Below are 15565 nucleotides of genomic sequence, written 5' to 3'. Positions count from 1 at the left end.
GGCTCCTCGCAGGTCACCCTGTGAGAGCTGAATTAACCTCTTTTATTTGAAGGGGTTAGGAAGTAAGCAAAGGAGAGGGAGTGAGATTAGGAAAGGAGAAAGGTGGGGCACTGGGGTGGCTCAGTCTGCCTTTGGCTTGGGTCATGATCCCAGGATCCTGGGATAGAGCCCCACAATGGGCTACCTGCTCAGCAGAAAGCCTGCTTGGGAGCTCACTTCTCCCTCTCACCCTGCTTGTGTTCCCTCTCTCACTGTCTCTCTCTCTCTGCCAAATAAATAAATAAATAAATATATTTAACTTAAAAAAAAGGAAAAAAAGGAAAGGAGAAAGGAAAGAAAAAAATAGACCAAAAATTCCCTTACCCTCTTTATGGATACTTGAAATGCTTTCCCCAAGAGCCAAGCTTTTCCTTCCACAATTAAAATTCAGACAGAGAGCAAACACAGATAGAGTTTACTTATTCCAAATTACTGAGAATGAGTTGGTAAAATCGGTGCTCTTCCCAGAAGCAGTGGAAAAGGCCTATTGTACCGGTTGGGCTCCAGAATATATTTGTTTTATGACCTTTGGCACCTTACTCAACTTCACTGAGCTAATCATCCGACCCTCACAAGTTCCTTTTCTCTTCATCAGAGTCTAAGGCCCAAGACCGACCAATGTGCCAAGCTAGAAATACGGATATCACCTTTGCCTCCCCCTCATACTCACCACTTTGTAACACCTTCTCCCACTTCAGGCCCCCATCGGATCCAATCCAATTACTACAACAGCTTTCAGTGGAGCTCAAAGCCCCCTAGCCACACCCTCCCAGATCCAAATCAATACTGTCTCATAAACTCACATCTTCTGACTGCCTGTTTTACTACAGATACTATTCTAAATGCTTTATATAAGCACCATCTCATTTAGTGTCTACCTTATACATCTGTAGTGATGATGATGATGATTCTCATTTTAGTTTTTTTAAGATTTTATCAGAGAGAGAAAAGAGAGCACACAAGCAGGAGGAGGGCCAGGCAGAGGGAGAAGTAGACTCCCCACTCTAAAATAAATTTCTGGGGGCTCCTGGCTGACTCAGTCTTTAAGTGGCTGCCTTGGCTCAGGTCATGATCGTAAGGTCCTGGGATGGAGCCCCACATTGAGACCCACATAGAGCTTCCTGCTCTGCTTCTCAACCTCTCCCTTTGCCTACTGCTTCCCCTGCTTATGCTCGCTCTCTGTCAAATAAATAAATAAAATCTTTAAATAAAATAAAATCAATCTATCAGTTTAGGTCATATGTCAATTATGTCTCAATTAAAAAAAAACACAGCTCAGTAGTTCCCCCATGGAACAAGTTCAAGCTATTCAGTATACCATTAAGGCTAAGTGAAGTTAGCCATTGTGACCAAAGCAACCTAGAAATCTCTAAAGATGGGTGCTTACGAGGAGAGTAGAAAAGCTTAGCAGAGGGGGCAGTGACACACAGCATTATGGGCCAGAACTCTGGAGTGAGACAGGCTGGGTTTGAATTCCAGCTCCAGTATTTTCTAGATAACCTTGTGCAAGTCATTTTCTCCATGAGCCTCAGGCTCCTCACCTGTAAAACAGGAATAGTACCAGTACCAACTTCATACCTTCATACAGGTATTGTGAAGAGAGAAATTACTTGGGCTCTCAGAGTATTATTGCTCTTACAGCCACACACACAGCCAGATTCTTTACAGTTCCAACCTCCCAGACCTTTGCTCGAACAAGCTGTTTTCTCTGCCCAGTCTACCTCCCTGAAGGGCTGGCTGGGCCAGCATCCCACTACAATATTCCCCCATGGCAGTCTGGCCTGTTCTCCAGGCCACAGCACTCAGCACTCTATCCTGAAACTGCCTGTCTCTGAGTGATCTATCGTAAGTCCTCAACTCCCTCATAGGCAGCCCCAGCATTTAACAAGCAGTGTGCCCTTACGTGGTGGTCAGGTGCTTCTTAAATGTCAACCTCCTCACTGGCAGAATAAAAACAAGGAAAAAGACAAGTATCACTCCCCTAGAAGGAAGTAGAGACTCAAGAGGACAACATGTGGAGGCTCTTTGAAAGTGCTACCCACGGGTAAATGAAGGAACCCTTATTACTCCTCAGGGGTATGGGAGGAAGGCAAGGCACAGGGAATGAGGCACCTGAAGACAGACCACAATTTTGCTTCTGGGGCCTAAGAAAAGCTGTATTCGTTTTTCAGTCAGGGGGAGGCTCCGGTCTATAAATGTTGGTAGATGTGGAGTGGGTTTGTGTGATTTCCTTTCAGAGGAGAGAGCCTTTCATTTTTTTTTAAGATTTAGTTATGTATTTGAGAGAGAGAGAGAAGAGAGTGCCCACATGCAGGCACTCCCAAGTAGGGGGAGGGACAGAGGCAGAGGACTCTCAGGCAGGCTCCCCAGAAAGGACCGGCACCCTTCCCTCAGGGCTCTATCTCACAACCCGTGAGATCATGACCTGCACCAAGAATGATGCTTAACGGACTGATCCACCCAGGCACGCAAGGAAGTCTTTTTTTAAACATACCTAAACTGTTCTTATAGGACTCCTTACTTGAGGTATCATTGTTTTACAAAATAAAACAATTTGAATATGGAGTCATTACTCCACGGGCCTCCAAAGACATTTACCTGAATTACAATGGTTTCACTGCTTATGGGGTTTTAAAGACAAATAAAATATTTAATAGTTAACTAATTCATTACCTTATTCTTTAAATATTAACTTTTATTCCTGGCCTTTATTATTAATACCAGGAAATGGCTTACATTTACTTCACCACAGGCTAAATCCCTGACAAATACCATATTCCCAGCATGGCAGAGTTGGCAGTATTATCCCATTTTGCTGAGAGAAAGGAGGCTTAGAGCAACTAAATTGTCCATGGTCACCTGATTAGGTGGAAGAGCTGGGATCTGGGAAGCAGAACCTCCTCAGAGACCCACTACACTCACACTACTTTTAAAAATAGGGCCTTTGGGGTGCCTGAGTGAGTTGTTTAAGCAACTGCCTTCCGGCTCAGGTCATGAACCCGGAGTCCAAGAATCAAGTCCCGTATCGGGCTCCCAGCTCCATGGGAGTCTGCTTCTCCCTCTGACCTTCTCCTCTCTCACGCAATCTCTCACTATCTCACTCTCAAATAAATAAATAAAAATCTTTTAAAAAATAAAAATTAAAATAGGGCCTTTGGAAATACAAATAAATAAATGAAGCCTTTGGGATATCTGCACACTGATATTAAGGGATTACTATTTAAATTCTGTCTAAAAATGAAAAAAAAAGTGTCTTTTCCTTCTCTACTGATAGTTACAGATAAAATACAAACTAACAAATAACATGAAGGGATTTTTAAAACAATCTGTGAGGAATAAAACAGAACAGTAATATACACTCAACTCTTCACAGTTTACCAAGTTTTGATAACCTTGTACATTAGGTTTCCTGACTCCCATTTTAAAGATTAAGAAATGGGGTGCCTGGGTGGCTCAGTAGGTTAACAGTCTGCCTTCACCTCAAGTCATGATCCCAGAGTCCTGGGATCAAGCCTTACACTGGGCTCCTTGTTCACTGGGGAGCCTGTTTCTTCCTCTCCTCTGCCTGCTGCTCCCCCTGCTTCTACTCTCTCTCTGTCAAATGAATAAATAAAATCTTAAAGAAAAAAATAAATAAATAATAAAGATTAAGAAATAGGGTACCTGGGTGCCTCAGTCGGTTAAGTGTCTGCCTTCCACTCAGATCATGATCCTGTGGTCCTGCGATAGAGCCCCGTGTTGGGCTCCCTGCTCAGTGGGGAGTCTGCCTCTCCCTTTCCCTCTGCCTATAACCCCCCACTTGCACACATGCACTCTCTCTCTCTCAAATAAATACAATCTTTTTTAAAAATTAAAATAAAGAATTAAAAAAATAAAATCCTAAGATTATGTTTCTGACATGGGATAAGCTCTCATCAGATCAAACCATCATTTTTTTTTTTTTTTAACGTAAACTCTACGCCCAATGTAGGGATTGAACTCACAATCCTGAGATCAAGAGTCACATGTTCTACAGACTGAACCAGCCAGGAGCACCCAAACCATCTTAAATCCTTCCCCACACTTCTCTCCCTCCTTCAACAAAGTCAATGGATCCAGACACCACCTCCCTTTCATACAAAGTGCCCTACTTATGCTTGGTGACTCACACCAGGCTCCTAAAATTTTATGGGATTTCTGCAAGCTCATTACTTCCATTATTTGGTCAAAGAAAGCAAAGAACAGTTGGATACCTAGTCCAAGATCTAGCAAAGTTGTCCCAGCATTACAAATCAGGGTTTCAATGTTCAATAGGTTACCCTAAGTAAAGGTTAGCCAGTCAACAACCCATAAGGGGCAATCTGCTAAGAGAGATGAATAAGATAGGTACATCCTGCCTTTCTCTGAGCTTACAATCTAACCTAGGAGGCTCTAAGTAAGCACACATTTTGGCCTAAAGAATGTTTATCATGAAAAATGTAATCCTCCCCCAGTAGCTCCTATAGAGACGGGTGAGGAAGGGAGGTTAGAGAGTTATATACCACCCTGAGCCTTGATTTCCAGCAGTGTCAGCAACTGCCTTTAGGAATAATCAGGTGTTCTCAAAGAACAGTTTCACTCACTGATGAAGTTATTTGAAATCTAGATTTCTTATCACTGTCCTTGGCAATTTCTCGTCTGGAGCTTTATGAGCATATTGTTAGGGAAAAAAGCACTTGGAAGTCATTTTTAAATAATGCTTGCACTCAGGATACACTTTCAAATTTCAGATAGGGAGTTTGAGCACCTTTAAAATCCTGGGAGAAGTACCAAGTGGCTGATCCCCCACAGATATGGAAGACCTTTGGAAGAGGACTAAAAGCATTACATCTCACTTTCCCCAAACTCCAGCCAAAAGCAAACTACCTGCTCCACTTTTAAATTTCATTCTGCCCACGCTGCTAATTCAAAGCCAAAAAGAAAGCTGGGATGGGAGGTGCCTGGGTGGCTCAGTCAGTTAAGTGTCTCCCTTTGGCTCAGGTCATGATCGTAGGGTAATGAGAGGCAGAGAGCCTGCTTCTCCCTCTCCTTCTGCACCTCCCCCTACTTGTGCTCTCTCTAGAGTTCTTTCTCTCTCTCATAAATAAAAATCTGTAAGGAAGCAAGCAAGCAAGCTGGGGTGGGGAGGAGAAAACACTTTTTAAGTATATATCAGAGGGGTGCCTGGGTGGCTCAGTCATTAGGCCTCTGCCTTCAGCTCAGGGTTATGATCCCAGGGTCCCAGGATAGAGCCCAGTACTGGGCTCCTTCCTCGGCAGGAAGCCTGCTTCTCCTTCTCCCACTCCCCCTGCTTGTGTTCCCTCTCTTACTATGTGTCTCTCTGCCGGATAAATAAATAAATATCAGAGGAGAGAACTTACCAAAATACTTGTATATAAACTACAAGAGTCCCTCCTAGTGATTCAGGAAGCACCTAACACTGAAGGAACACTTAGTAACAGTGAGAAGTTGAGGCAATTTTGAATGAAATCAAGCATGAAACTGGCAGAGGACATGGAGGCAGAAGCATGCTGAAGCTGGGTGTGAGGACAAGCTGCCTGCCTAAGCTAGAAAAGAGGCAGTGACAGGAGTGACTCGGACAAGGGAATGATTGGCAGCCTGCCCAACAGAGCACGTGAAGGAAATCAGATCTGCTAACAACAAGCTCCCACAGACACTGGGTTTCTGAGCAAGATACTGACAAAGACTCAGAGCAGGGTAGACCTTGGAGATAATCAGTACCTCATTTTACAACTGGGGAAAATGGGGCCCAGTAGCATTAAGTGACTTGCCTGAGGTCTCACAGTGAGTGGAAGAGCTGGGACTAGGGCCAAATCCAGATCAAATCCGTTACTGAAGAGGATCTGACATTCATGTGAGGGATGAGGGGGGAGGGGGGAGGCACGGGACACAAAACAGTCTAGTCATTCAGGTTTGTCCTGATTTGGACCCAGAACAGGATCATGCTGGAAAAAAGGCCATAATGATGACAGCCAGGGAAATAGGTGCAGATGACTTAAGACATTTAGGGAGGAAAAATCCACTGAGACTGACTGCCATAAAAAAATACCATCTTCCCACCACCATTCGCCTCTGTGAAGCTCTGCAGCTTCTATTCAAGGTCCAGACATCGGCCTTTCCCAGACCCATTTCCAAGGACTCTTTAGAAATTCCAACACATATGACCACATATGACCCTGCTAACTTGGGGTATCTCATACTCCCTACCCATGGTAGGATGACAAGTGAGGACCTAGAGAGACATGATGGCTAACTACTGTATCAGCCCTGCAGTATTCACTAGAAGACTCAGTGGCTCAGTCGGTTGAGCATCCAACCCTGGATTTCGGCTGAGGTCATGATGTTGGGGCCCTGGGATGGAGCCTCACATCTGACTCCCCATTCAGCAAGAAGTCTGTCTCCCTTTCTTTCCCGCCACCTCGTGTGCCCTCGTTCCCAAATCCCCCCAGAAGTAAGTAAATAAATCTAAAAAAAAAAAAAAAGAAGAAGAAGAAGAGGCGCACCTGAGTGGCTCAGTCAGTGAAACACCTCCCTTTGGCTCAAGTCATGATCCCAGCGTCCTGGGATCCAAACCTGGTTGGGTCCCCTGCTCAGCAGGGAGTCTGCTTCTCTATCCCCCTGCTCTTGTGCATGCACAAACTCTCTCTCACTCTCAAAAAGGTAAATATTCTTTAAAAATTTTTTAATTTAAAAAAATTTTACTGTCAAATAAATAAAAAATATCTTTAAAAAAAATTTTTTTAATTAAAAAGAAAGAAGAACAAGACTCTATATCAAGAATTACACGGAGGGGTGCCTAGGTGGTTGAGTGGGTTAAGCCTCTACCTTCAGCTCCGGTCATGATCTCAGGGTCCCTGGGAGATCAGAGCCCTGCATCGGGCTCTCTGCTCAGCAGGGAGCCTGTTTCCCCCTCTCTCTCTGCCTGCCTCTTTGCCTACTTGTGATCTCTATCTGTCAAATAAGTAAAAATAAAATCTTTTAAAAAGTTTTTTTTTAAAGAATTACGTTCAGAGACACGTGGGTGGCTCAGTGGGTTAAGAATCTGCCTTCTGGGCGCCTGGGTGGCTCAGTGGGTTGAGCCGCTGCCTTCGGCTCAGGTCATGATCTCGGGGTCCTGGGATCGAGGCCCGCATCGGGCTCTCTGCTCGGCGGGGAGCCTGCTTCCCTCTCTCTCTCTGCCTGCCTCTCTGTCTACTTGTGATCTCTCTCTGTCAAATAAATAAATAAAATCTTTAAAAAAAAAAAAAAAAAAAAAAAAAGAATCTGCCTTCTGCTCAGGTCATGATCACAGGATCCTGGGACTTAGCCCATGCATAGGGAATCCCTGTTCAGCAGGGTGTCTGCCTCTCCCTCCCTCTCTCATAAAAAGAAATAAAATCGGGGCACCTGGGTGGCTCAGCTGGTTAAGCAACTGCCTTTTGCTCAGGTCACGATCCTGGAATCAAGTCCACATCAGCCTCCCTCCTTGGCAGGGAGTCTGCTTCTCCCTCTGACCTCTCACCTCTCATGCTCTCTCTCTCTCTCTCTCTCAATAAATAAAATCTTTAAAAATTAATTAATTAAATCGTTCTAAAAATTGTGTCCATGGGGTGCCTGGGTGGCTCAGGTCATGATCCGGGGCCTGGGATCAAGCCTTTGGCTCAGGTCATGAAGCAGGAGGCCTGCTTCTCCCCTCCCACTCCCCCTGCTTGTATTCTCTCTCTCACTGTGTCTCTCTCTGTCAAATAAATAAATAAAATCTTTAAAAAAAAAAAAAATTATGTTCACAACTGCAAAAACTGGCTGGCTCAGTCAGTACAGCACGTGACTCTTGATTCTGGGGTCATTGAGTTTGAGCCCCATGTTGGGTATAAATAAGAATTATGTTCAAAATTAAGCAAAAAATATTTAAGCATTTGAATTTAACAAAATACACAGAAATTCAAACTCCTTAAGAAATTTAAAAAAAAAGGGCGCCTGGGTGGCTCAGTGGGTTAAGCCACTGCCTTCGGCTCAGGTCATGATCTCAGGGTCCTGGGATCGAGTCCCGCATCGGGCTCTCTGCTCAGCAGGGAGCCTGCTTCTCTCTCTCTCTCTGCCTGCCTCTCCATCTACTTGTGATTTCTCTCTGTCAAATAAATAAATAAAATCTTTAAAAAAAAAAAAAAAAAAAAAAGAAATTTAAAAAAAAAAAAAAATTTTAGCCATGGGCACCTGGGTGGCTCAGTGGGTTAAAGCCTCTGCCTTCACCTTAGGTCATGGTCCCAGGGTCCTGGGATCTAGGCCCGCATTGGGCTCTCTGCTCAGCAGGGAGCCTGCTTCCTCCTCTTTCTCTGCCTGCTTCTCTGCCTACTTGTGATCTCTTTCTCTGTCAAATAAATAAATAAAATCTTAAAAAAAAAAAAAAGAAAGAAAGAAAGAAATTTTAGCCTTTCAGGGCATGTGGGTGGCTCAGTCAGTTAAGAGTCTGCCTTTGGCTCAGGTCATGATCTCGGGGTCCTGGGATCAAGACCCGTGTTGGGCTCCCTGCTTAGCGGGAAGTCGGCTTCTACCTCTCCCTCTGCTGTTCCCCCGACTTGTGCTCTTTCTCCCTCTCTCAAAATATAATAAATCATCTCGAAAATAAACAAATTCTTTAAAAAAAAGTAAAGAAGGAAAGAAATTTTAGCCATGGTTTCAAAAGCTAAATGCCGGGGCACCTGAGTGGCTCAGTGGGTTAAGACTCTGCCTTAGGCTCGGGTCATGATCTCGGGGTCCTGGGATCAAGCTCCACATGGGGCTCTCTGCTCAGTGGGGAGCCTGCTTCCCCCCCCTCACCGCCCCACCTGCCTCTCTGCCTACTTGTGATCTCTTTCTCTGTCAAATAAATAAATAAAATCTTTTTTAAAATAAATAAATAAATAAAAGCTAAATGCCAGGGCACCTGGGTGGCTCAGTGGGTTAAATAAAGCCTCTGCCTTTGGCTCAGGTCATGATCTCAGGTCCTGGGATCCAGCCCCACACTGGGCTCTCTGATCAGTGGGGAGCCTGCTTCCCTTCCTCTCTCTCTCTGCCTGCCTCTCTGCCTGCCTGTGATCTCTCTCTGTTATACAAATAAATAAAAATCTTTAAAAAAATAAAATAAAAGTTTCTTAAAAATAAATAAATAAATAATAAAAGCTAAATGCTAGGGGCTCCTGAGTGGCTCATTTGGTTAAGCCGCTGCCTTCAGCTCGGGTCATGATCTAGGGATCTGGGTTCGAGCCCCACATTGGGCCTGCTTCTCCCTCTCCCTCTGCTCCTTCCCCTGCTTATGTTCTCTCTCTCTGTCAAATAAGTAAAATCTTAAAAAAAAAAAACAAAAAAAAAAGCTAAATGCTAGACTAACTGTAATTATGTATAACAAATAGTCCTCAGAAAGGGACCATGGCCTTGTACAAACTTCAGGGGACATGCCTGGATCCCTGGGTGGCTCAGTCGAGGCCAGGTCCATCCTGAGGTCCTGGGATCGAGCCCCAAATCGGGCTCCCTGCTCAGCAGGAGGCCTGCTTCTCTCTCTCCCCTCCCCCACTGCTTGTGTCCCCACTCTCCCTGCTTCTCTCTCTGTGAAACAAATAAAATCTCCAACAAAAAAAAAAAAAAAGAGAGAGAGAGAGAGATTAGTGGGCACCTGGGTGGCTCAGTGGGTTAAAGCCTCCGCCTTCAGCTCAGGTCATGATCCCAGGGTCCTGGGATCAAGCCCCACATGGGGCTCTCTGCTCAGCGGGGAGCCCGCTTCCCTTCCTCTCTCTCTGCCTGCCTCTCTGCCTACTTGTGATCTCTGTCAAATAAACAAATAAAATTTTAAAATAAAATATATTAAAAAAAAAGATTAAGTGGAAAATAATACCTCAGCATAAGGCTAACCATCACCTTCCTATATCCACAGAAATATCCTTGGTTTTGTGTACAGAATTTTGTTATTCAAAGTGTAGTTCAATAATATTGGTTATCACCTGGGAATCAGAAATGCAGATACTGAGGCCGCACCCTAAAACTACTAGATCATAATTAGCATGTTAGCAAGACCCTCCCCCCAGAGGCAATTTATAGGCACATTCAAGTTTGAGAAGCACCAACAGAGAATACTTTAAGGGTGCACTGTATGTAGCAATACCAAACAGGCATATAAAGAGATGATGTACCTTCTCAGTTTCTGTAGATCATATTTTATTAGGTACTGATCAGAGAGACCTCCAGCGTTTTTTAATCAATTTGGTATTTACTAACAACTACATGATCTAAATGTGGTATCCATTTCACTTCCTGAAATAACACACCTTAGCTCTAGGGCTTTGAAACACATAAAATATAAAACAGCTTAGTTGTTCTGAAAATATAATAATGGTTAATTTTATGCAACTTCCAACACTGAGTTCAGAGCACTTCTCCACAAGCCCCATTAATTCCTACAGGTTCCTGGGAGTATCATTAAACCCCCCAGCATCCCTAAGAAGCAGGTGCTTGGCAAACATCCAACCTCCAAATGAGATGCAGAAGGATGTAGTCCTGAAAATGCAGTATTTTTCTGCCTCATCCTGCCAGTGTAGCTTCTCAGGCCCAAACTCTCTCCCCCACCGAGGCCTCATACAGCTGCACACTCAAGTACTTCCCAAAAGGGAGAAAGGTCAGAGGTATCATTATCCCATAAGCACTTGGGATTCCAGCTGTGGAGAAATTAATCCGGTTAGGGGTTCAGGCAGAGAAGCCCTGAGTAAGATCTGGAAAGGCAGAGAGAAATACAAAAGAAAGAACCTACTGAGAGGCTTTTAAAAGACAAGAAGTCCCAGATATTTGGAGACTTTCAGGTGGGGAATGGGAGCAAGGCTTGGCAGGCATGTGAGAAAATGATGGGGAGAGATAAGTATCCATCCCCCACCTGCACCTCAGGGACAAGAACAAAAAGTGACAAAGAGATTCCTCCAAATGACCTCTTTTCTTGATAAAAGGAAAGAAGAAAGCCAATGTAGGGAGGAAGCTTATGAGTTGGAAGCAAGACTGGAAGAATTCCTTCAGAATTTTTTCCCAATATAGGGGGGGAAAGCAAAGGAGAAAACAGTACACATCTAATCAGAATCTTATAGGATGCAAACCACCTGGAGGATTAAGAGCCCTGTGAATAACCAAAGAAATGCAAGGGGATTCCTTTCCAGTTTAAATTCAGTGCTAGAGAGTCAGGCAGTCCTGGACTTGAGGCCACCTCCAGCTCAAGGAATAAGTAGAAAAGGAAAAATCTCTACAGACACCAGTAAGCAGAGCACTGTCCAAAGGGAGTTAGAAACCAGAAAAATGGATAGGGCGGGATGCCTGGGTGGCTCAGTGGGTTAAAGCCTCTGCCTTCCGCTCAGGTCATGATCCCAGGGTCCTGGGATAGAGCCCCACATCGCTCTGCTCAGCAGGGAGCCTGCTTCCCCCTCTCTCTCTGCCTCCCTCTCTGCCTACTTATCTCTGTCAAATAAATAAATAAATAAATCTTTTTTTTTTTTTAAAATGGATAGGGCAAACTAAGATGTAACAGTTTCTGTTAGTAGAAAGCAGAAAGATAAAAGATAAAGTAGACATAGAAAGACAACAAGGAGGAACCCTTTTGGAGGGGGAATCTTTTCCTTGGGGGAGGGGAATTCAGGAGGTGTGACTATAGGAAGTGTGCTCAGAAAAAAGGCCGCAGAAGCAGAGAAAGTGCTGTGCTGAAGAAAGATATGCATTCACCAGAGGAAGGAAGAGGAAATGGGTGCCCTGACCAAGCAGGGAGAGCACCTAAAAGGGAAATGGGGTTCCAAAGAGGAAAGGAAACTGCAGAATGAAAATATCTTGGATAGAAAAGCTAAAAAGGATAGGAGGCATGCTCAAGAACCAAGGATCATGGCCTCAGAATGAGAGGAGAGGACTTAGAAAAAAATGTGTCCTCCGGATTTAAGAAGTATCAGGAAGGTGGCTGCACCCAAAGGCATGGATTTGGTATATTTTGGAGACACAGGAAATAAATACACTCTCAGATATTAAAATGAGTCTCCCCAGGAAACAAAATAGTTCAATTTGAGGAACTCATGAAAATGGGTGCAACCCCAAGAATACAGTGACTGAAAAAAGCAGTGAATTCCTTTATTTGTGCAACCACAAATATCTATCTTTAAACTTCAGGATTTGGACCGCATTTTCAGTAGACTCTGGAAATGAGGCACACCCCCAGATTTCAAGGGCTGGGGAAACGAAATAGCCCATAAATTTAAGAAATTTTGTAAACCATGTTGCAAGATCTAGGGCCTGGAGAATAGGATTCTTCTGGGATTTGTGGGTATAGAAGCACCCACAAAACTTTGGTTACTGGACCCCAGATTTGAGAGTCAATAATGAGGCCAACCCCAAAATTTGAAAGGAGTGCGTGTTCAGACTGGCGGCTAGGTAAAGGGAGTGTCCTCCCAGTTTGGGGGGTGCCTGAGAAATGGGGTACAACCTCAGTTTGAGGGGCTTTGGAAATTACGATAAAACCCCAGGACTGGAGTTTAAGAAAGGGATGCACCACATTCTCTAAACTATGGAGAGAAAAGGGACACTCCCATAGTCAGGGGCTTGAGAAAGGGGTGGGCTCCCCAGAATAGGCTAAAAGAGTCAATAAAAGAAAACGCGTTCCCAAAGCACAAGGTAACAGCAGCGGCTGGTGGTGGAGCTCCCGGGGCCAACACAGCTCAGCCTCTAGCCCTAGCGCTTACCCCCCACCCCCAACACGGCCCGCTCCGCGCCCCGAACCCGCACCCCGCGGCCCAACCCCCTCGGGCGGCGCTGATTGGCCGCGGCCGCCGTCATTCCCTCGGGCAGCCCTGAGGATTGGGCGCCGCTCGCACGCCCGCCACGCTCTCAGCAGCGGTCCCCGGGCCTCCCTCCCGGCTGGGCGAGCGGGGCCGGGCGGGGAGCGAGGCCGGGCAGGAGACCGGAGCAGCGGTGGCGGCCGTCACCGCTCCCGCTAGCACAGCGCGCGCACGGCGCGGACCAGGCCCAACCCGGCTCCGGCCAGCCGGCTTCTCCTCGCCGCGCCTCGCCGCGAGCTCACCTCACAGCCCCGCTCCGGCTGCGCCGCTCCAGGACCAACCGACAGAAGGACTCTGCGTGCTGCGCACCACGTGACCCGCGGGACGCGCCCAGCGTATCCCCCGCCCCCCACACACACGCACCATCGCCACCACTGAGTGACGCAGCGCCCCGGCTGCCCCGCCCTCGGCCCCGCCCCGCCTGATCCCCGTGGAGATGGCTCCCGCGGGCCACGCCCACTGCCCTGACGCGCGGGAACCAGGCCGGCGCCCTGATCCAGAGCACGAAGTCCCCACTCACCCAGAACCACCGAGGTAACACGAAGCCTGGGACTGGGCACTAACCGTCACCTGCCAATTTTGACTCCTAAGTACATCTCGAAGCCTCCCACTTTTCTCCATCCCACTGCCGACACTCCAGTCTAGGCCACTCTCTCTTAGATGATGGTGATGCCCTCCATCCCGTTACCCTTTTCCCCTTCTGATCCATTCTTCACACACCGACAATGGAACCTTTTCAAAACTCAAGTATAAGCACAGCCAAACCCTGCTCAAAACCCATTGCCCACTGTTCTTCAGGTTGAAAGTTTCATCTCCACTGTAGCCTATCAACCAGGCTCTTCAAAGTCTGAACCTAACCTGATTTTCTCACATTCTCACATATCCTGCTTTCCCACGTTCTCGAACTCTTTCAAGTGCTCAAACCAGGTTCCTTGCCGCCTCGGGGTCTTTGCACTAATACCTCCTCCACTTTGCCTCATTAACTCCTAGGAAAGGATGCCAACTGCTAAGTGTGGAGAGGAGCTCTATTTTGCCTCTGGGGACCAAGGTGGGAGTTGCAGCCACACCAAAAGGGTTTGAAAAGTTTTCCCAATGGGACTTGGGAAGTCCCAAGGAGAAAGGCTGAACGTGTGTTATTTATGAGGGCCATAAAGACTTTAATTTACATTGAAATGACAAAGCAGCCAGATTGCACTTCTTTTTTGTTGTTTTTTTTTTTTAAGATTTTATTTATTTATTTGACAGACAGAGATCACAAGTAGGCAGAGGCAGGCAGAGAGAGAGAGAGAGAGAGGAGGAAGCAGGCTCCCCCACGGAGCAGAGAGCCCTATGCAGTGCTCAATCCCAGGACCCTGGGATCAGGACCTGAGCCGAAGGCAGAGGCTTTAACCCACTGAGCCACCCAGGTGCCCCCAGATTGCACTGCTTAAAATATAAATCCAATCATGTCACTGCCCTGCTTAAAACAGCCAATCTATTCACCTGCATCTTTCTGCGTTGCTCATCCTCTGGCCATGCTGACTTTCTGTCAGTTTCTATGGTTCTTTCTAAATTCTTCCCAGCTGCTGGATCATTGAATAAGCCGTTGCTTTTTCCAAAGCTGACTCTTCATCATGCAGGTCTGTTTGTCATCTCCTCAGTGAGACTCTCTTTAGCTACATTATCTAAAAGTCCTTCACTGGATCAGATGCCTGCCCCATGACAATTACTCTCTACCTAATTACTGTTCATTTTCAACAAAGCACTAACACAGTTTTAATTATTTCATTTGTTTATTCTCTTAATTGTATTTGTCTATTTCCTAAATTAGAGTTAGGAACTATCTTCTATCAACTGAATTGTCAAATCTGACAAATAATAGATGTTCAATGTATATCTGTCGAAGGAATGAAAGGAAAGAAAATGATATTGAAAAAAAATTAGTAGATTCTTTTTTTTTTTATTTTTTTAGGAGTTGTTTTTTTTTCTTTTTAGGTGTTATTTATTTATTTGAGAGAGAGTGAGAGAGCACAAGCCAGAGGGAGAGGGAGAGTGAGAAGCAGGCTCCCTGATGATTAGGGAGGATTAGGGAGCCCAACTCAGGACTCAATCCCAGGACCCTGGGATCATTGTCTGAACTGAAGGCAGACGTTTAAACAACTGAGCCACCCAGGCACCCCTAGTAGATTCTTCTCTATGTCCCACACCCATAGGAGACATGTTTTTCAAATGAGGCTTGAAGAGGCCATTAACTCAGGGCAGAGGAAGAGGTTCTGGGAAATTAGGAACAAAGCCTTCAGCTGTGTTCACTTCAGCAGCACATATACAGAAATTATAACAATACAGATATTAGCATGGCCCCTGTCCGAGGAAAACATGCAAATTAGTGAAATATTCCATATGTGTAACAAAACAAAAAAAAAAACACCCTTTAGGAATTTGAGGACCAGAACCACCTTCATAAACTCAGCGAAGTGCTCCAATGCAATAATGAAAGACCTTCCCAGGATCCTCTTGGGTTATGTTTCTTAACATGAAATTGTTCAAGTGTTAGTAGCTGGGGTGCCTGGACAACTCAGTTGGTTAAACATCTGCCTTGGTTCAAGTCATGATCTCAGGGTCCTGGGATCCCCACATCAGGCTCTCGGCTCAGTGGGGAGTCTGTTTCTCCCTCTCATTCTCCCTCTATGCTCTCTCTCAAATAAATAAATGGAATCTTCAAAAAA

The 15565-nt window shown here is 45.5% G+C and overlaps 1 protein-coding gene and 1 non-coding gene across 6 annotated transcripts in view; one reads left to right on the top strand and one right to left on the bottom strand.

The window, feature by feature from the left end:
- The window catches only part of PHF20 (PHD finger protein 20), a 148686-nt gene extending 135434 nt beyond the window's left edge, over positions 1–13252 (bottom strand). For 3 of the 5 annotated variants that reach the window (XM_045084140.1, XM_045084141.1, XM_004746515.3), the window contains exon 1: positions 13103–13252. The gene's annotated coding sequence lies outside the window, so the exon portion shown is untranslated. The remainder of the gene's footprint in view (positions 1–13102) is intronic. The other 2 variants (XM_045084145.1, XM_045084146.1) reach the window with 2 other exon arrangements.
- A 1889-nt stretch (positions 13253–15141) lies between these two features.
- On the top strand, positions 15142–15245 carry LOC123393145. The gene has a single exon (XR_006607881.1). It is a non-coding gene; the product is annotated as a U6 spliceosomal RNA (small nuclear RNA).
- Positions 15246–15565: the final 320 nt, after the last annotated feature.

The sequence above is a fragment of the Mustela putorius genome, unplaced genomic scaffold (assembly GCF_011764305.1).
Source record: "Mustela putorius furo isolate JIRA1106 unplaced genomic scaffold, ASM1176430v1.1 tig00000743_pilon_pilon_pilon, whole genome shotgun sequence".
NCBI classification, from domain to species: domain Eukaryota; kingdom Metazoa; phylum Chordata; class Mammalia; order Carnivora; family Mustelidae; genus Mustela; species Mustela putorius.
The sequence above is the reverse complement of the archived record's forward strand: the minus strand, read 5'-3'. Positions and strand labels throughout refer to the sequence as shown.